The sequence below is a fragment of the Pleurodeles waltl genome, chromosome 3_1 (assembly GCF_031143425.1).
Source record: "Pleurodeles waltl isolate 20211129_DDA chromosome 3_1, aPleWal1.hap1.20221129, whole genome shotgun sequence".
NCBI classification, from domain to species: domain Eukaryota; kingdom Metazoa; phylum Chordata; class Amphibia; order Caudata; family Salamandridae; genus Pleurodeles; species Pleurodeles waltl.
The window spans coordinates 1,062,659,302-1,062,679,124 of record NC_090440.1 but is presented as its reverse complement, the minus strand read 5'-3'; positions in this window follow the sequence as shown (position 1 = coordinate 1,062,679,124).

Here is a 19,823-nt window from a genome sequence, read left to right as displayed (position 1 = left end):
TGACATTGCTGTGTTTAGCTCCACATGGGAGGAACATCTGCAACACCTCTGGATAGTGTTAGAGGCCCTGCAGAAGGCAGGCCTCACTATTAAGGCAAGCAAGTGCCAAATAGGGCAGGGTTCTGTGGTGTACAAAGGACTCCAGGTAGGGAGTGGCCAGGTGGCACCTCTAAATCCGAAAATTGATACAGTTCTAGCTTGGGAGCCTCCCAAGACCCAGACTGAAGTGAGAGCCTTCCTAGGACTCACAGGATACTACAGGAGGTTTGTCAAGGGTTATGGTACCATTGTTACCCCCTTAACTGAGTTGACTTCTAAGAAGCAACCCAGGAAGGTGATCTGGACAGAGGCTTGCCAGACCGCTTTTGATGCCCTGAAGGCTGCCATGTGCACAGCACATGTGCTGAAGGCACCTGACAACTCAAGTAATATGTTGTGCAAACAGACACCTGAGAGCATGGTATTGGAGCAGTACTCTCACAGCTTAATGAAGAGAGTCTAGATCAACCCGTAGCCTTCATTAGCAGGAGGTTACTTCCCAGGGAACGTAGGTAGAGAGCCATAGAACGCGAAGTGTTTGCTGTGGTCTAGGCGTTGAAGAAGCTAAGACCCTACTTGTTTGGGACTCACTTCCGAGTTCACACCGACCCCAGGCCCCTCAGATGGTTAATGCAGATGAGGGGTGAGAATCCATACCTGTTGAGGTGGTCCATTTCCTTACAGGGGATGGACTTTACGGTGGAACACCATCCTGGTACAGAACACGCCAATACTGATGGTCTGTCCAGGTTCTTCCACCTTAGTGATGAGAACTCCCATGAGGTTGGGTAGTTGCTCCCCACTTTCAGCTTGGGGGGGGGGGGACTCGTGTTAGACTTTTCATCCTTGGCGTGGTCTCCCTTAACTTTTTGCCTCTGTTTCCCAGGTTGTTGATGTGTGCTGGACTCTGATTTTGCTGTTTTTGTTACTCTGGGCACTTTACCACTGCTAACCAATGCTAAAGTGCAAGTGCTCCTTTACGAAATGTGTATGTAATTGGCTTATCCATAATTGGCATATTTGATTTACTAGTAAGTCCCTAGTACAGTGCACTAGAGGTGCCCATGACCTGTAAATCAAATGCTACTAGTGGATCTGCAGCACTGGTTGTGCCACCCACATATGTAGCTCTGTAATCATGTATCAGACCTGCCACTGCAGTGTCTGTGTGTACAGTTTTTAACTGTAAATTCGACTTGGCAAGTGTACCCACTTGCCAGGCCTAAAACTTACCTTTTCTTACATGTAAGGCACCCCTAAGGTAGGCCCTTGGTAGTCCCAAGGGCAGGGTGCAGTGTATGATTAAGGTAGGACATATTGGGCCTCATTACAACCCTAGCAGTCAGTGATAAAGCGGTGGTAATACCGCCAACAAACTGGCGGTAAAAAAAATGGCATATGACCATAGCGGAAATCACCAGCACAGACAGCCACTTTAACACACCGACCGCCACGGTGGTAGCAACAAACACCGCAGTGGTAAGCACCAACAGCCAGGTGGAATACAAGGTTCTGCCCACTGTATTAAAACAGGCCTATGTGCCCCTTTTCCGGGGCGGTACCAACAACAACAAAAGCACGGCAGAAACAGACCTCAGATTTTAAAGGACTCACCTCTGGAGACTCAGGGAAGAACCACAATGCCATGGAGCCCGAGCTGCAGATCTTCCCCATGCTGGTCTATCTCCTCCTACACCAGGAATACCAACGCCGGCAATGAGGACCACAGTGAGTACTGCCGCCTAGCACACAGGGGAGGAGGGATGAAAAAGAGAGTTATACACACACACAACACGATACACCCCCACCCCACCCCCAACACCATACACACAAACAGATGCACCAACATTACACATCCACCCAGTATCCCTCAGGAATAATGCAACGACAAAAGGAAGTGATTAAAGTGAGTGTAATAAGATAAAAATCCAGAAAAAGTCTTCAAAATTCAAAACAGTATATACAGATATACAAATGGGGGGGCACTACCCAGTCTATAATGTCCGTGGGCCACAGGGCCACATCACATAGGCCAAAGCCCATCTTACTCCTGCATCAACACAGAGAGAACACTGCTAGGGCATCAGGTTGAAAATACACAGGCACCTCAGATGGACAGGGAATGGGGGGGGGCACCTCAGCTGGAAGATGGTACAACACCACTGGTCCTGGAGGGGGCTACATGCCCTGTGCGATGTCCTGGGGAGTGCAAAGCCACAGTCTCTTTAGTGGGTGGTTTGCCCTCTGCTTGGTCCTGGGGAGTGCAAAGCCACAGTTTCTGTAGTGGGTGGTTTTCCCGCTGCTTGCTCCTGGGGAGTGCAAAGCCACAGTCTCTCTAGTGGGTGGTTTGCCCACTGCTTTGTCCTGGGTAGTGCAAATCCAGTCTCCCTAGTGGGTGGCCCTCTCTAGAGGTCCCCTCTGTGCCCAGTGTGCTTCATCCTGGCAAGGAGGGGGTGAGTGGATGCCTTCTTCCACTGGTTCTGAAGGGGGCCTTGTGCCAGTGATGCAGATCTTTGGGAGTACAAGTTCACAGTCTCTCACCTGGGTGTCAGACCCACAAGATTTGCAGCGAGCAGGATGCATAACACTCCATGGAGGCAGGACTATAGTCTATCCGCCGGCGGCGACGGCTGCACAGTGGTAGCAGTGCCGGTGCAGGTGTTGGTGCTGCCAGTGGTGGGAAGAGGCTGCAGCCCTTCCCCTGCAGCCTCAGACGGCTGCCCGCTGGGGCTGCTGCAAGTGGTGCTTGTGTCGGTGCATGTGGCGGTGCATGTGGTGGTGCTGATGGCGGTGCAGGTGGAGGTGCAGGTGGAGGTGCTGCCAGTGGTGGGGGGAGGCTCCAGCCCTTCCCCTGCAGCCTCGGGCGGTTGCCCACTGGGACTGCTGCTGCTGCCAGTGGTGCTGGTGGCAGTGCATGTGGCGGTGCTGATAGCGGTGCATGTGGTGGTGCTGATGGCGGTGCAGTTGGCGGTGCTGCAAGTGGTGGGGGGAGGCTCCATCTCTTCCCCTGCAGCCTCGAACAGCTGAAGCACCATGGTTGGTGTTGGGGGCTCGGATTCTGTCACAGTACCAGGCCTCCTGTCCTTTGCCCTTGCCCTTGGCAGCTGGTGGTGCCTCCTTGCCCTTGCTGTAAGGTGGTGCCTCCTTGCCCTCGCCCTTGCCGTGTGGTGGTGTCCCCTTACCCTGCTGTGTGGTGGTGCCTCTTTGTCCTTGGCAGCTGGTGGTACATCGTTGCCCTTCCCCTTGGCAGCTGGTGCAGGCACACTGCCAGTGCTGATGGGTGTCTCCTTGGAGCCTCTCACACCTGCAGTAGCTGCTGAAACTACAGTGGCCGTGGACTGGGTGGCTGAGGTGCTGACCTGGGTTCTGCCCACCCTGGCCCGACGTGAAGGATGGGGGGGAGGGAAGAGGTCAAGGGTGGAGAGGAAAAGGTGCTTAGGGACACTGGGGCAGGAAGAGGGTGAAGGTTTGGGAGTGGAGGAAGAGGGAGTGGTTGTAGGAGGTGTCTGTCTGCTGTGTTTGGGTGAAGGTGCACAGGCTGGATGCTGTTGTGAGGTGGATGGCTGTTGGGTGTCTGAGTGCTTGTGTTTGGGTACTTTGGGAGGAGGGGGCACAGAAACAGTGGGAGAGGACACGGGGACGTGTGCATTGAAGTGGGGGTGGTGACTGCCAGTGAGGGGTGTGCAGTGATAGGTGTGCTGGTGATGGAAGTATTGGATGAGGATGTCGTGCATGTAGGTGTGAGTGGAGACAATACGTGGAGGATGGTGGACAAGGAGCAGGAGGAGACACAGTGGAGGCAGTGGATGTTGGTGTGTCTGCATCTAGATGGTGTTTGTATGAGGGCCTGTGGGATGACGTGTGGTGCTTGTGTTTGCCTGAGCCCCTCCTGTGTGTTGTCTTTGGTGCATGCTGGTCTGAATGTGTGCTTGGGATAGGTTGGGGTTGAGGGGAATGGGTCTGGGTAGAGGATGTCGGAGGGTTGGAGGCTAGAGACTGGGACAATGGCTGCCTTCAGGGAGGAGGCCAGAGCCTGGAATGATCTCTGTTGGGCCGCCACGCTAGAGTGAATGCCCTCCAGGAATTCATTTTTACGTTCCAAATGCCCTGCGTGGCCCTGGATGGCATTCACAATGGTTGACTTCGCAACAGAGATGGATCTCAGGAGGTCAATAGCCTCCTCACTCAGGGCAGCAGGGCTAACTGGGGCAGGGCCTGAGGAGCCTGGGGTAAAGGAGATACCCGCCCTCCTGGGTGAGCGGGCACGGGAAACACGCCGAGAGGCTGCTGGGTGGGCGGTGTTGGTACGGGGGTGGCGCCTGTACCTGTAGTTGGGGTGGGCACAGGGCTGTCCACCACCACTAGGGAGCTTTCATCGGAAGATGTTTCACTTTCAGAACTGTCCCCTCCTGTCTCCGCCGTGGTGCTCACCTCGCCCTCCGTCCCACTGGTGCTCTCACCGTTGGTGGATTTCGCCTCCTTGGCCCTGTGGGATGCAGCTCCCTCCTTCGCTGGTGCCTCTGCACCTCCACCAGATGATGCTAATGCACAGAAGGACAGGGTAACAAAACAAAAAGAGGGGGGAAGATACACTTGGTCAATGCCAACAACAACACCACCGTTGGTGTACACAACACACAGGGGACAACCCTACACACTAGGCGATGCACTACCCTTCACATTGATTGTTACCAGGCCATGGACAGTAATACCTAACGCCAGTTGCAGCATACCTGAGACCCACAGAGCCCTGTCCAGTAGTGGATGCCCACTAGCTTGTTTGGAGGTGGAGTTCATCAGCCCCTGCCCAACATGGAACCTACCCTGCAATGTTGGGACTTGGCTAGGGGCACCAACAGGCGCACAACCCCCACCCAGAGACCACCCCACCACGTGCAAGTACTATATTGGGAACTGTACTCACCCCCTTGTGGCTGCTGTGATGCCCTCAAGAGCCCATCCAGCTCTGGATAGGCCACCACCAGTATGCAGAACATCAGGGGGGTCAGGGTTCGACGGGCACCCCTTCGTCATTGGGAGGCCATACCCAGCTGGGCCTCCGCCGTCTTTCTTGCCCAGTGTCTCAGGTCCTCCCACCGTTTGCGACAGTGGGTGCTCCACCTGCCGTAGACCCCCAGGGTCCGCACGTCCTTGTTGATGGCACACCATATACCCTTTTTTTGATGGGCGCTGACCTGCAGAAAAATAAAAATAGAAAAAGGTATCAGTCATACAGTTCGGCCTGTTACACTCATGGCCCACCATATCCCTCCCATCTCGTTACGCACATACATTGCCCACCATACATGCAGCACACTGCCCAGGACCACTTAACCACCCCCCCTTACATGAGGCCTTCACACAGAGCACTCAGCGCATTCATATCCCATGCATCTTGCTCACAGTGTACTCACCTGTTTGTCTGGAGGCCCATACAGCATTTAGTACTGGGGTAGGATCCCATCCACTAGTCTCTCCAACTCCACAGCGGTGAAGGCAGGGACCCTTCTCCAGTGACTCAAGCAATGGTCGGTTCCAGACACAGGTCACAGCAGCACTTGCAGTGTAGGTCCTCTCCTGTTGAAGGTCAGGTAGCAAGTGAGTGAACAGATAGAAAATGGCGGTCACGTCTGTGGTGGTGCGTACTGTCACCACCAGCGTACATCACCATTGGCCACTGTACTCCATAGGGCCCAATGGTAACCAATGAGGAGTTGCACAGCGGTACTCGAACGCCTCTCGCAACAGCGCACAACGTAGTCAGCATTACCTCATTTCCGCCTGTCCATCCACACAGGACAGGGGTCCGCCATTTCGGGGGGGGGGCAGGCCTTGGCACCTAACTGTGTCACAGCAGACATAGGCACATTTTGGGGCTAAACATCAACATACTGTTTTGGTCACACCATGCAATGCATTGCACATTTAGGAAGTGTGGGAAACTGACCAGATGGTCATCCTTTTGCCCCCTAGATTACAACCGCCGAGGATGAATAGGAGATGGAGACATCCCCTCATGTACAAGCCCCTGGTGGACTTGGCAACAATGGATAACAGGCACATTATCCTCACCTGCAGACTTGATAGGGCCATAATCCAAGAGCTGTGTGCCCAATTGGAGCCAGACCTGATCTCAGCCCAGTGGGATACCCCCTCTTGTGCAAGTCCTATCTGTGCTACATTTCTTGGCAACTGGCTCCTTCCAAGTGACAGTGGTCTTGGCAGCAGGAATATCACAACCAGTGTTCTCAAACGTGCTGACCCGAGTGTTGTGTGCCCTGATGAAACACATGCACAGCTACATCATTTTCCCCCAGGAGGAGGATTTGGCCACATTGAAAGCTGATTTCTATGCAATGGGACATATCCCCAACATTATTGGGCCAATAGATGGTACACATATTGCCTTTGTCCCCCCCCGGAGAAATGAACAGGTGTTCAGAAATCGAAAGAGCTTTCACTTTATGAATGTGCAGATAGTGTGCCTGGTAGACCAGTACATCTCCCATGTGAATGCAAAGTATCCTGGGTCTGTGCATGATGCCTTTATCCTGAGGAATAGCAGCATCCCATAAGTGGTGGCTCAACTCCAGAGGCACTGGGTGTGGCTGATAGGTAAGCCCATGGTCCCCACACAGTGTATGTTGGTACATGGTTGTTGGGTTGCCCCTAAGGGATAGTGTGTGGCTAACAGGTATCCCTCGATATTTACAAGTGACTCTGGTTACCCCAACCTCTCATGGCTACTGACCCCAGTGAGGAATCCCACGATAAGGGCAGAGGAACGTTAAAATGAGGTACATGGGCGAACAAGAAGAATTATAGAGCGAACCTTTTCTCCTCCTGAAGGCCAGGTTTTGGTACCTCCATCTAATAGGTGGTTCCCTGTGCTACTCACCCAAGAAGATGTGCCAGATCATCGTGGCATGTTGCATGTTGCACAACCTTGCCTTACATCACCAGGTGCCTTTTCTGCAGGAGGATGAGGCTGGAGATGGCCGTGTGGCAGTGGTGGAGCCTATGGACAGTGATGAAGAGGAGCCAGAGGATGAGGATCAGGACAACAGAACAGCAATCATTCAACAGTACTTCCAGTGACACACAGGTAGGACATTGTAACTTCACCTTCCATTGCAGTTTTGTGTTGTAATTTTTCAGTGGCAGGCTGCTGTTCCCACTATGGCCACTTACTGTACCCTTTGACATGTCTATTCACAGATATCTGTTCCCCACTCTGGCTCCTGGTGTATTGACTGCAGCAAAATACAGGTCACACCTATGTATATATTACTGTACAGTCTAATTGCAATATCTACAGATTGTTAAACAAATACATACTTAAATCATTTGACAGACTACATACTTGTATTTTTTCAAAGGGTGTTTATTTAAGTGCTGAGAAGTAAATGGGGACGTGCAAATGGCTTGGGTGATGGTGGAGGAAAGTCTTGGATAGAGTCCAGTCTATTTGTATCACAGGTGCATTGTCCAATGGGGCATAGGAAGGGGAGCTATGGCAGTTCAAGGTGGACAGGGTAACAGAGTGGGACACAAGGGTGACATAAAGGAGAGTCTTATTTCCTGGCAGGGATCTTGGCAATGTTCTCTGGCTTCTGCCTGGAATTCAGGGACCGTTTACGTGGTGGTTCTCCTTCTACTGGTGAGTTGTTGTTCCTGTGGCAGGGCCTCCTGTCCACTAGCGTCAGCAGAGGTGGAGGGCTGTTCATTGGTTTGGCTAGTGTCAGGGGCCCGTTGGTGTGCCACTGCCTCCCTCATGGTGTTGGCCATGTCTGCCAGCACCCCTGCAATGGTGACCAGGGTGGTGTGGGTGTCCCTCAGGTCCTCCCTGATCCCCAGGTGCTGTCCACCCAGCAGCTGCTGGGTCTCCTGCAATTTGGTCAGGATGTTGGAGAGTGCCTCGTGGATAGTCGGTTCCCTGGGCCTGTCCTCCCCTTGTCACACAGCCGTCCTCCCAGCTTCCTGTTGTCCTGTGCCTCTTTACGCTGAACCGTGTGCCCACTGTCACAGACCCCAGGTCTCTGATCATCCTGTGTTTGTGGGGTGTTGTGGGGTCCCTGTAGTGGTGGACACACTGCTGATTGACGTGTCCTGGGGACAGAGGTATGGGCCTGCTTGGTGGGTGCTGTGGTGGTGTTTCATGAGGAGGGAGGCTCTGTGGTGATATAGGACTGTGCATCAGTAACCGACTGTCTGGAGGTTCCTGATGGGCCAGGTTGGTCATCCAGATCCAGGCGAGCAGAGCTGCTGTCATCACTGTGGGCCTCTTCTTGGGGGACTGCTTGTTGCCGGCACCTCCTCTCCGGTGACGCTGGGATGTGGGACCTGTAGGGATGTAATTGCAGTGTTATTGTTTCTGCATTTGACATCTTGTGCATGGGTGTGCTGGCCTCTATGGTTGTGATTGCCCTGTCAGCTTTGCCTTGTGTTAGTAGTTATTTTCTGGGCTAGGTGATTCTCTCTAGTGTGCATGCTGTGGTGATGGGTGTCCTTGAAGGTCTGTGATGGGGGACCATGCATTGGCTGTTGCATGCATTGCTGGGTATTGGGATGGATGGGTTGTGATGGTGGGGTATATGTGAGGTGGTGAAGTGATGGGGTGAGGGTAGGGGTGGGAGTTTGTGTTAGCATGCAGGTAGGGGGTGATAGTAATAGAGATTTGACTTACCGGAGTCCAGTCCTCCTGGTACTCCTGCCAGGCCCTCGGGATGCAGTATTGCCAAGACTTTCTCCTCCCATGTTGTTAGTTGTGGGGGAGGAGGTGGGGGTCCACCGCCAGTCTTCTGTACAGCTATTTGGTGTCTTGCAACCACAGAACGCACCTTCCCCCGTAGGTCGTTCCACCTCTTCCTGATGTCATCCCTTGGTCTGGGCTGCTGTCCCACAGCATTGACCCTGTCCACGATTCCCCGCCATAGCTCCATCTTCCTTGAAATTGTTGTCTGCTACACCTGTGATCCAAATAGCTGAGGCTCTACCCGGATGATTTCCTCCATCATGACGCTTAGCTCCTCCTCTGAGAACCTGGGGTGTCTTTGTGGTGCCATGGGTGTAGTGTGAGTGATATGTATGAGGGTTTGTGGGGTGATGTGTTGGGGTGTGTTCTGTGAGGTGTGTGGATGGTGTATGGGTGATGGTGTTCTGTGGCTCTGGTTGTGTGGGTGCTCTTGCTGTATGTCTCTCTGGTGGCAATTTTCGTTAGTCGTACAGGGTTGTGGGTAGTGTGTGTGTGTGTTTTATAGTGGTGTAGGTGTGCTGGTGTGGTGTGTGTATTTGTGTCAAGTGAGTGTAGTTGGAATTGTCCAATGTAGTGTTGTTTTGTATGTGTGTGTGTATTATGAGCGCAGTTGTATGTAATGCCAATGGTTTACCACTGAATGTCCGCCGTGGTGATTCATGGGTCATAATGATGTGGGTGTAGTTCTGTTGGCGTAATGGTGTGGGTTTTGGTACTGCCAGTTTATCACTGACCTTTGGGCTGGTGAACTAGTGTGTGTGGCTGTATAGTGACGGTTACTATGTGTGTGTCATAATATGGGTAGTGGTATGCCACCGCTGTCGCAGTATGTTGGCGGCAGTTCGCATGGCGGTAAGCGGGACTTACCGCTAATGTCATAATGAGGGCCCTAGTAATTATTTTATGTGTCCTGACAGTGAAATATTACTACATTCGTTTTTTCACTGTTGCAAGGCCTGTCATAGGTTAACATGGGGGCTACGTTTAAATATGATTAAAGTGCAGATTCCCTTTGGGAGCGGATGGACATGTGGAGTTTGGTGTCTCTGAGCTCACAATTTAAAAATACATCTTTTAGTAAAATTGATTTTGAAATTGTGTCTTTAAAAGAGCAATTTTTAGAAAGTGAGCATTGCTTATATCATTTCTATGACTCTGCCTGTTTGTGGATTACCTGTCTGGGTCAGGGCTGGTTGGGCTGGTTGCAGCTCACACTAGACAGAGAGACACAAAGGGAGCTGGGGTTTAGTCTTTATTTCCTGATGAGCCATCTGTGCTAGCAGGCTGTGCCTGCTCTCACACAATACAGTCTCCAACCCCCTGGTAGGTGTCTGGGGCCTGGCCTGGGCAAGGCAGGATTTCACTTTCAAGAGAGACTTTGCTTTGAAGTAGGCCTACTTCAAAGGAGAAATTGGGTATAAGAAGGGCACCCAAAACCACAGACTTTAGAACACTTCTGGAAACCAAGAGGTACCACTGCCTGGAGAAAAACTGAAGAGCTGAGGAAGAACAGCTGCCCTCTCGTGACTGTGCTTTGTGGAGCTACCCTGCAGTTGCTGCTTCTGCCAGAATAAGAGGGAAGAGACTGGACTTTGTGTACCTTCCATCTTGTGAAGATCTCAAATGTCTCAGAGACAGCACAAACTTCTCTCTGCCAGCACGTGGAGTCTCTGGAGAGACTCCTACCCTGCCCTGTGGTGCCCATCCAGTTCCTGGGACCCTGAAAGGAGAAGCTGGCAGCCTAGGAGGAAGAAATCCACGCATAGAACGTGATGTGGGGAAAAGATAGTTGTGACTCCGATCTGCGGCTGAAAAATTGATGTGCCGCCTGCTTCATGGCTGAAATTCAAAGCTCACCTGCAACGCGACAGAAGAATCGATGCACAGAGCTGGAGAAACGATGCACAGCATCGCTGACGGAGACTGGTGAGATCGCAACCGACGATGCATGGTTACTGGATCAGTGTGCGGCTGGTTTTCCAATGCAAGCACCGCTGAGTGTATAAAAACAACACAAGGCCGGCCCGGACCTGAGAGTGATGACCGGATCGATGCATTGCTCTCCTGCGGAGAAAAGAAACAACGCGTCCCGACCTGATGAAAGGAGAAACCACGCAAGGTTTCGCTTGTGAGTGAAATTGACGCATTGCAAGCCCTTTCTGACACACACTCGCCCGCGTTGGGTTATTTTTGACGCACCCAAGGTACATTTTCACGCTAACAGTGTCAGTGTGTGTTCAAAAATACATGAAGACTCTTTTTGCTTTTGAATTGATAACTTGACTTGTGTATTGTGATCTTTGTCGTTTTGTTTAGATAAACCTGTGTTGTGTCATTTCATAGTGTTTTCATTAAGTTACTGTGTGTGTTGGTCCAAATACTTTACACCTAGCACTCTGAAGTTAAGCCTACTGCTCATGCCAAGCTACCAAGGGAGTAAGCAGGTGTTAGCTGAGGTTGATTCTCTTTTACCCTGACTAGAGTGAGGGTCCTTGCTTGGACCGGGGATAACCATACTGACAACCAAAGACCCCAAAGAGGTCTGGGCACCACCCCTGGGGTGGTGATTGATAGGGGAGTGCACACTCCCCTTTCCTTTGTCCAGTTTCATGCCAGAGCAGGGACTGGGGGTCCCTGAACTGGTGTAGATTGCATTATGCAAGGAAGGCACCATCTGGGCCCTTCTAAGCACTTCCAGAGGCTCTGGGAGGAAACCCCTCCGATGTCTGTAAAACCTATTTCCAATGGGACAGGGTATAACACCCCTCACCTAATGGAAATACTTTGTTCTGCCTTTTTGGGATTGAGCTGCTCAAGCCCATGGAGGACAGACGCCTGTCTGTGAGGTGGCAGCAGTTGTTGCTGCAGTGAAAACCTCAGAAGATTGGTATGACAGTACTGGGGGTCCAAGGTGGAGCCCCCAGGGTGCATGGAATTGGCCTCCCATTACCAGAATCAGATTGGGGGTAAAATTTCTCAATCCTAGACACCTCACATGGCCATATTCAGAGTTACCATTGTGAAGCTACATATATGTGTTGACCTATACATAGTGTATACTTATAGCGTTTTCCCCTCACTCGCGAGGTCCAGGAAGATGGGCCTGGACGATATGGGGACACCTTTGCTAGTGCAGGGGTGCCCTGACACACAGGTACTATGCATCTAGCCTTCAGGGTCTGAAATGTATATATATATGTGACTTATAAGTGACCTAGTGCAGTGAAAATGACTCTGAAATAGTGCTTACACTATTTCACCCAAGCTGCAATGGCAGTCATTAACCCCTTCCCCGCCACGGACGTAATGGTTACGTCCATGGCAGCGCCCGTGTGGCGCCATGGACGTAACCATTATGTCCAGGGACTGGCAGTCGGGGGAAGCGCTAGCGCTTCCCCCGAGGGCCGCCCCCCAACACCCCCAGGCCAGGGCTGAAAGGGGAATCCCTTCCCCTTTCACGCCCACCCCCCCCGCCCCCCCCATGACGTCAGCGCGCGATTGCGCGCTGATTTCATGGAAACGGGGAATGACGCGCTGGAAGCCATTTGCTTCCAGCGCGTCAAGGGAGAAGGTGAGTATTTCACCTTCGTGCGGGGTGGGGGTGCTCTCAGAGAGGCATCGAGGGAAAGGAAAGGGTTTTCCTTTCCCTCGATGTCTCTTTGAGCATTCCTGCTGCCCGATCGCGATGCGATCGGGCAGCAGGAATGCCCACTAGACACCAGGGATTTCTGTATGTGTGTGTGTGAGTGAATATTAGTGTAGGGGAGCGACCCCTTGGGCAAGGGTCGCTCCCCTTTGGGGGCACATGCTTTTTACGTCGTTTCTGCCCCCCCTGGGGGCAGATTGGCCCTATTTTTAGGCCGATCTGCCCCCAAGGGGGGCAGAAAGCCACTAGACACCAGGGATTTTATTGTTGCTGTGTATTTTTTGTGTTGGGGGGCGGCCCCTTGGGCAAGGGTCGCTCCCCTTTGGGGGCACATGTATTTTACGTCGTTTCTGCCCCCCCTGGGGGCAGATTGGCCCTATTTTTAGGCCGATCTGCCCCCAAGGGGGGCAGAAAGCCACTAGACACCAGGGATTTTATTGTTGATTTGTATTTTTTGTGTTGGGGGGCGGCCCCTTGGGCAAGGGTCGCTCCCCTTTGGGGGCAAATGTATTTTACGTCATTTCTGCCCCCCCTGGGGGCAGATTGGCCCTATTTTTAGGCCGATCTGCCCCCAAGGGGGGCAGAAAGCCACTAGACACCAGGGATTTTATTGTTGATGTGTATTTTTTGTGTTGGGGGGCGGCCCCTTGGGCAAGGGTCGCCCCCAGGGGCCCTCATGTATTTTTGGGCAGTTCTGCCCCCCTTGGGGGCAGAGAGGCCTATTTTTTTTAGGCCTTTCTGCCCCCAAGGGAGGCAGAATCCCAATAGCGCCAGAAATAGTATGTATGTATGTGTGCTTTGTGTTGGGGGGTGGCCCCTTGGGCAAGGGTCGCTCCCCCCAGGGGCGCAATGTATTTATTGTCGTTTCTGCCCCCCTTGGGGGCAGATTGGCCCTATTTTTAGGCCGATCTGCCCCCAAGGGGGGCAGAAAGCCACTAGACACCAGGGATTTTATTGTTGATGTGTATTTTTTGTGTTGGGGGGCGGCCCCTTGGGCAAGGGTCGCCCCCAGGGGCCCTCATGTATTTTTGGGCAGTTCTGCCCCCCTTGGGGGCAGAGAGGCCTATTTTTTTTAGGCCTTTCTGCCCCCAAGGGGGGCAGAATCCCAATAGCGCCAGAAATAGTATGTATGTATGTGTGCTTTGTGTTGGGGGGTGGCCCCTTGGGCAAGGGTCGCTCCCCCCAGGGGCGCAATGTATTTATTGTCGTTTCTGCCCCCCTTGGGGGCAGATTGGCCCTATTTTTAGGCCGATCTGCCCCCAAGGGGGGCAGAAAGCCACTAGACACCAGGGATTTTATTGTTGATTTTTATTTTTTGTGTTGGGGGGTGGCCCCTTGGGCAAGGGTCGCCCCCAGGGGCCCACATGTATTTTTGGGCAGTTCTGCCCCCCTAGGGGGCAGATATGCCTATTTTTTAGGCCTTTCTGTCCCCAAGGGGGGCAGAATCCCCATAGCGCCAGGGATACTATGTATGTGTGTGTGTGCTTTGTGTGGGGGTGTGGCACCTTGGGCAAGGGTCGCCCCCCCCCAAATGGTGCAATGTAATCTGGGTGATTTCTGCCCCCTCCCCTTGGGGGTAGATTGGCCTATTTTTTTTTTAGGCCCATCTTCCCCCAAGCAGAGAAGACTAGACACGGGAAAATGAAAAAATGGTTAGTGGCGGAGTGTTTGTCAACTGGCGAAGTATTTACTTTTATGATAATAACAGTTTTTCTCCTTTTTGTTTTAGTTCAAAGCTTTTGCTGACTTTGCTGTGGCTTGTTGCAGTTTTGGCAGTAGTTGTCCTGCGGTTTGCGTAGTTGCATGTTTTAGGTAAGTAAATAAATTTACTCCAAGTGAGTATTGTTGCAATGCATGAATGACATGTTTGTAGGTGGTGTACTGAATGCAGGATTGTGTGTGAAATTGTCCTTAGAGTTATGCACAATGATTATTGTGTTGTCTTATGTCTAATTTGCTTTTTTTTCTCTCTTTTTAGTGGGATATCGTTGGTGATTGCTGTGGCTGTGCAGAGTAGTTGCTGGTGAGTCAAGCTTTTTCAGGCAAGTGAGCAGTATAGTTTTTGAGTTTATAATTCTTAGTGATAAACCTATACTTTGTTACTTATCTTACACAGTGCTGGTTGTTGGTGGTGTATTTGTCCAGTTAATTTTAGTAGGAAGGATCATGGCCAGCCGTAGGATGACCGCTCAGCAGGTTGTTAGTGTGCTTTTTGAGTCATCTTCTGACCATGAATATGAGACTGACTCTGCATCTGAGGCAGAGGAGGAAGTGCAGGATTCTGGAAGTGAATTTTCTGTCAGAGATGAATCATCTGATGATGAAGCCACTCTCAGTGCTGATGAAGGGCCTGTTTTAGAGGAGGACAGTGATGTGCCAATGGTGCAGGAGCCAGCGGCTGAAAGGCTTCCCATTGGAAGACCTGACGCATGGGTTGCACCAAACATGGAGCAGCCACAGTTGCCTGCGTTTACTGGTTTTCCAGGGTGTCGAGTTAATACGGAAAACTTTTTGCCCGTCAACTTTTTTGAGTTGTTTATGGACGATATATTTTTGGAAGAGATTGTTGAGCAGACTAATTTGTATGCAGAGCAGTTTTTGAGGGACAACGCTGCCAGACTTAGGCCACACTCTAGAGCTAGCCGGTGGATTCCCACAAATCTTGAAGAGTTGAAAAAGTTCTTGGGTTTAACTTTTTTGATGGGGCTGATAAGGAAGCCGTTGCTGTCTTCATATTGGTCTACTAGTCCCTTGATGGCAACTGCTATATTTCCTGCCATCATGAGTCGTAACCGGTATGAGCTTCTTCTTCGGATGTTGCATTTTGTAGATAATGCTTTAGCCTTGCCACGAGATCATCCTGATTCTGACCGTCTTTTTAAGATTAGACCTGTCCTTGATCATTTGGTAGATCGTTTTTCAGAGATCTATGTTCCAGGGAAAGAAATATCTGTAGATGAGTCTTTGGTCCTGTTCAAGGGTCGTTTGGTTTTTAGGCAGTACATTCCTAGCAAGAGGGCACGGTATGGAATTAAATTGTATATGCTGTCAGAAAGTAGTACAGGATATGTTTATAATTTCCGGGTCTACACTGGTAGGGATTCCAATATTGACCCCCCTGGTTGTCCTCCCACTTTTGGAGTTAGTGAGAAAATTGTGTGGGAACTTGGTAGACGACTGTTTAACAAAGGTCACCATTTATATGTAGATAACTTCTACACTGGAGTTCGGTTGTTCAAGGAGTTGTTCAGAGTGGACACTGTTGCTTGTGGCACAATCCGCTCTAATCGGAAAGGCTATCCAAAAGAGCTTGTCTGTAAAAAACTTGAGAAGGGACAGTGCAGTGCCTTGCGGAATGATGAGCTGCTAGCTCTGAAATTTGTAGACAAGAGGGATGTATACATGCTAAGCACCATCCATGATGAGAGTACTTCACCTGTGGCTGTTTGGGGTCAGGTTGCCGAAGTGCGCAAACCTGTGTGCATCTTAGACTATAATAAGCACATGGGTGGTGTTGATAGAGTAGATCAGAGGTTAGAACCTTACACTGCTGCTCGTAAGTCTTATGTGTGGTATAAGAAATTAGCGCTTCACTTGTTCCACTTGGCAACTTTTAATGCTTTTGTTGTGTTTAAGGATAGTTCTCCAGAGTCAAGGATGACATTTGTGAAATTTCAGGAGTCTATCATAGCTAGCCTTGTTGTGCTGGAACAGGCAAGAGTTCCTAGAGAAGCAGTGGTGGAGGATGTGGCTAGATTGAAAGATCGTCACTTTGCTGAGCACATTCCTCCCACGGCCAAAAAAAACTTTCCTGCTAAGAGATGTAGAGTCTGTGCTCGAAGAGGTATCAGGAAGGAGACTAGGATGTACTGCCCTGATTGTCCTTCAAAGCCTGGGCTGTGTGTGGGTGGCTGTTTCAGGAGCTACCACACACAGAAGAATTATTGGGAAATTCCGTGAGCGTAAACTGGTGTTTTATATTTTTATATGTTCGGTTTCACGGTTGGCATTAGTCATGTATTCAGTTAGAGCTTTTGTGTTTGTAGTTTTGTACTAATTTATGATTAGTGGTTTCTTTGTTGTTTAAAAACAAAAAAAAGGGGATGGCATGTGTAGAGTGGCGCTTGGCTGGCGGCGTGGGTGTGGTGGCGCTTGGCTGGCGGTGTGTGTGGGGTGGCGCTTGGCTGGCGGTGTGTGTGGGGTGGCGCTTGGCTGGCGGTGTGTGTGGGGTGGCGCTGGGCTGGCGGTGTGTGTGGGGTGGCGCTGGGCTGGCGGTGTGTGTGGGGTGGCGCTTGGCTGGTGGTGTGGGTGGGGTGGCGCTTGGCTGGCAGTGCCGGCCAAACGCCAGTCCACACACTCATCAGCTGGTGTGATTGCTGTATCAGGCATGTGGGCGTATGAAAGTGATGGGCCCTTGACTGGCGCTGTCTGTGGATGCGAGTCTTGTAATGTGCTGGGCCCGTGGCTGGCGGCGTGAATGGTCTAGTGCAAGTCATGTATGAAAGGTGTGTGAATGGACTGTAAAGCGGTTGGTGCCTTGTCGTGGCTTTACAGCTCACGAGCTGTGAGTCATTGGTTCAGTTTTTTGGCCTTTCAGTTATTACCAGTGCATTTCACTTTTGTGAAATCTCTTGTTAATAAAATTTGATCTACTGAACCATCACTCACCCTCGTGCCAAATCCAACCAGTATGTGTGGTACAAATGACAAAACCTGCTCCGCTGTAATCAGGCGTCGCAGCACACTTGAGACACGCTAGGTGCCTCAGGTGGGACCCCGATGATGAAGCATGCCACCAACTTGGTTGGTGGGTGAGGGGTCTTCTTCACATAACCTAAGTGTGTTTCTTTTCACAATTTTAGTGTTTGGCACATCACGGACGTATGTGCACACATCAAAGTGATATATTCCAAAAATACCTGTGTTTGGGGGGGAGGGCCCACCTATGTTTTTGGTCCTGGGTGCGGCCGTCATGTAGGGAAACCTACAAAACCCAGAAACTTTTTAAAACTAGGCACCCCAAGGAGTCTAGGGAGGTGTGGCTTGTGTGGCTCCCCCAACATTTTCTTACCCAGACTCCTCTGTAAACCTCACAATTTGCATAAAAAAGCATATTTTCCTGATTTTTCTTAGTAGGATCACCGCTCCAGCACAAAATTCCTACTCCCCACTTTTCCCCTCAGTCTCCCAAGTAAAATGACACCTCACTTATGTGGGTCCCCAAAGCAGAGTCCGTCTAAAGATGTATAAAAGAATATGCCCTTATAAACTTGCTGTGCTATCCCTTCTATCCCTTCAGGTTTTGGGCCTTATTATGTTGCAGGCACCTGGGCCACCCACACAAGTGAGGTATCATTTTTATCGGGAGACTTGGGGGAACGCTGGGTGGAAGGAAATTTGTGGCTCCTATCAGATTCCAGAACTTTCTGCCACAGAAATGTGAGGAACATGTGTTTTTTTAGCCAAATTTTGAGGTTTGCAAAGGATTCTGGGTAACAGAACCTGGTCCGAGCCCCGCAAGTCACCCCTCCTTGGATTCCCCTAGGTCTCTAGTTTTCAGAAATGCACTGGTTTGGTAGGTTTCCCTAGGCGCCGGGTGAGCTACAGGCCAAAATCCGCAGGTAGGCACTGTTTTCTCCCAAAATTGTGGATGTGTCCACGTTGCGCTTTGGGGTGTTTCCTGTCGCAGGCGCTAGGCCTACCCACGCAAGTGAGGTATCATTTTTATCGGGAGACTTGGGGGAACGCTGGGTGGAAGGAAATTTGTAGCTCCTCTCAGATTCCAGAACTTTCTGCCACAGAAATGTGAGGAACATGTGTTTTTTTAGCCAAATTTTGAGGTTTGCAAAGGATTCTGGGTAACAGAACCTGGTCCGAGCCCCGCAAGTCACCCCTCCTTGGATCCCCCTAGGTCTCTAGTTTTCAGAAATGCACAGGTTTGGTAGGTTTCCCTAGGTGGCGGCTGAGCTAGAGGCCAAAATCTACAGGTAGTCACTTTGCTAAAAACAGCTCTGTTTTCTGTGATATGTCCACGTTGTGTTTTGGGGCATATCCTGTCGCGGGCGCTAGGCCTACCCACACAAGTGAGGTATCATTTTTATCGGGAGACGTGGGGGAACGCTGGGTGGAAGGAAATTTGTAGCTCCTCTCAGATTCCAGAACTTTCTGCCACAGAAATGTGAGGAACATGTGTTATTTTAGCCAAATTTTGAGGTTTGCAAAGGATTCTGGGTAACAGAACCTGGTCCGAGCACCGCAAGTCACCCCTCCTTGGATTCCCCTAGGTCTCTAGTTTTCAGAAATGCACAGGTTTGGTAGGTTTCCCTAGGTGGCGGCTGAGCTAGAGGCCAAAATCTACAGGTAGGCACTTCGCAAAAAACACCTCTGTTTTTTTCCAAAATTTAGGATGTGTCCACGTTGCGCTTTGGGGTGTTTCCTGTCGCCGGCGCTAGGCCTACCCACGCAAGTGAGGTATCATTTTTATCGAGAGACTTGGGGGAACGCTGGGTGGAAGGAAATTTGTAGCTCCTCTCAGATTCCAGAACTTTCTGCCACAGAAATGTGAGGGACATGTGTTTTTTTAGCCAAATTTTGAGGTTTGCAAAGGATTCTGGGTAACAGAACCTGGTCCGAGCCCCGCAAGTCACCCCTCCTTGGATCCCCCTAGGTCTCTAGTTTTCAGAAATGCACAGGTTTGGTAGGTTTCCCTAGGTGGCGGATGAGCTAGAGGCCAAAATCTACAGGTAGTCACTTTGCTAAAAACAGCTCTGTTTTCTGAGATATGTCCACGTTGTGTTTTGGGGATATCCTGTCGCGGGCGCTAGGCCTACCCACACAAGTGAGGTATCATTTTTATCGGGAGACGTGGGGGAACGCTGGGTGGAAGGACATTTTTGGCTCCTCTCAGATTCCAGAACTTTCTGCCACAGAAATGTGAGGAACATGTGTTTTTTTAGCCAAATTTTGAGGTTTGCAAAGGATTCTGGGTAACAGAACCTGGTCCGAGCCCCGCAAGTCACCCCTCCTTGGATCCCCCTAGGTCTCTAGTTTTCAGAAATGCACAGGTTTGGTAGGTTTCCCTAGGTGGCGGCTGAGCTAGAGGCCAAAATCTACAGGTAGTCACTTTGCTAAAAACAGCTCTGTTTTCTGTGATATGTCCACGTTGTGTTTTGGGGCATATCCTGTCGCGGGCGCTAGGCCTACCCACACAAGTGAGGTATCATTTTTATCGGAAGACGTGGGGGAACGCTGGGTGGAAGGAAATTTGTAGCTCCTCTCAGATTCCAGAACTTTCTGCCACAGAAATGTGAGGAACATGTGTGTTTTTTAGCCAAATGTTGAGGTTTGCAAAGGATTCTGGGTAACAGAACCTGATCCGAGCCC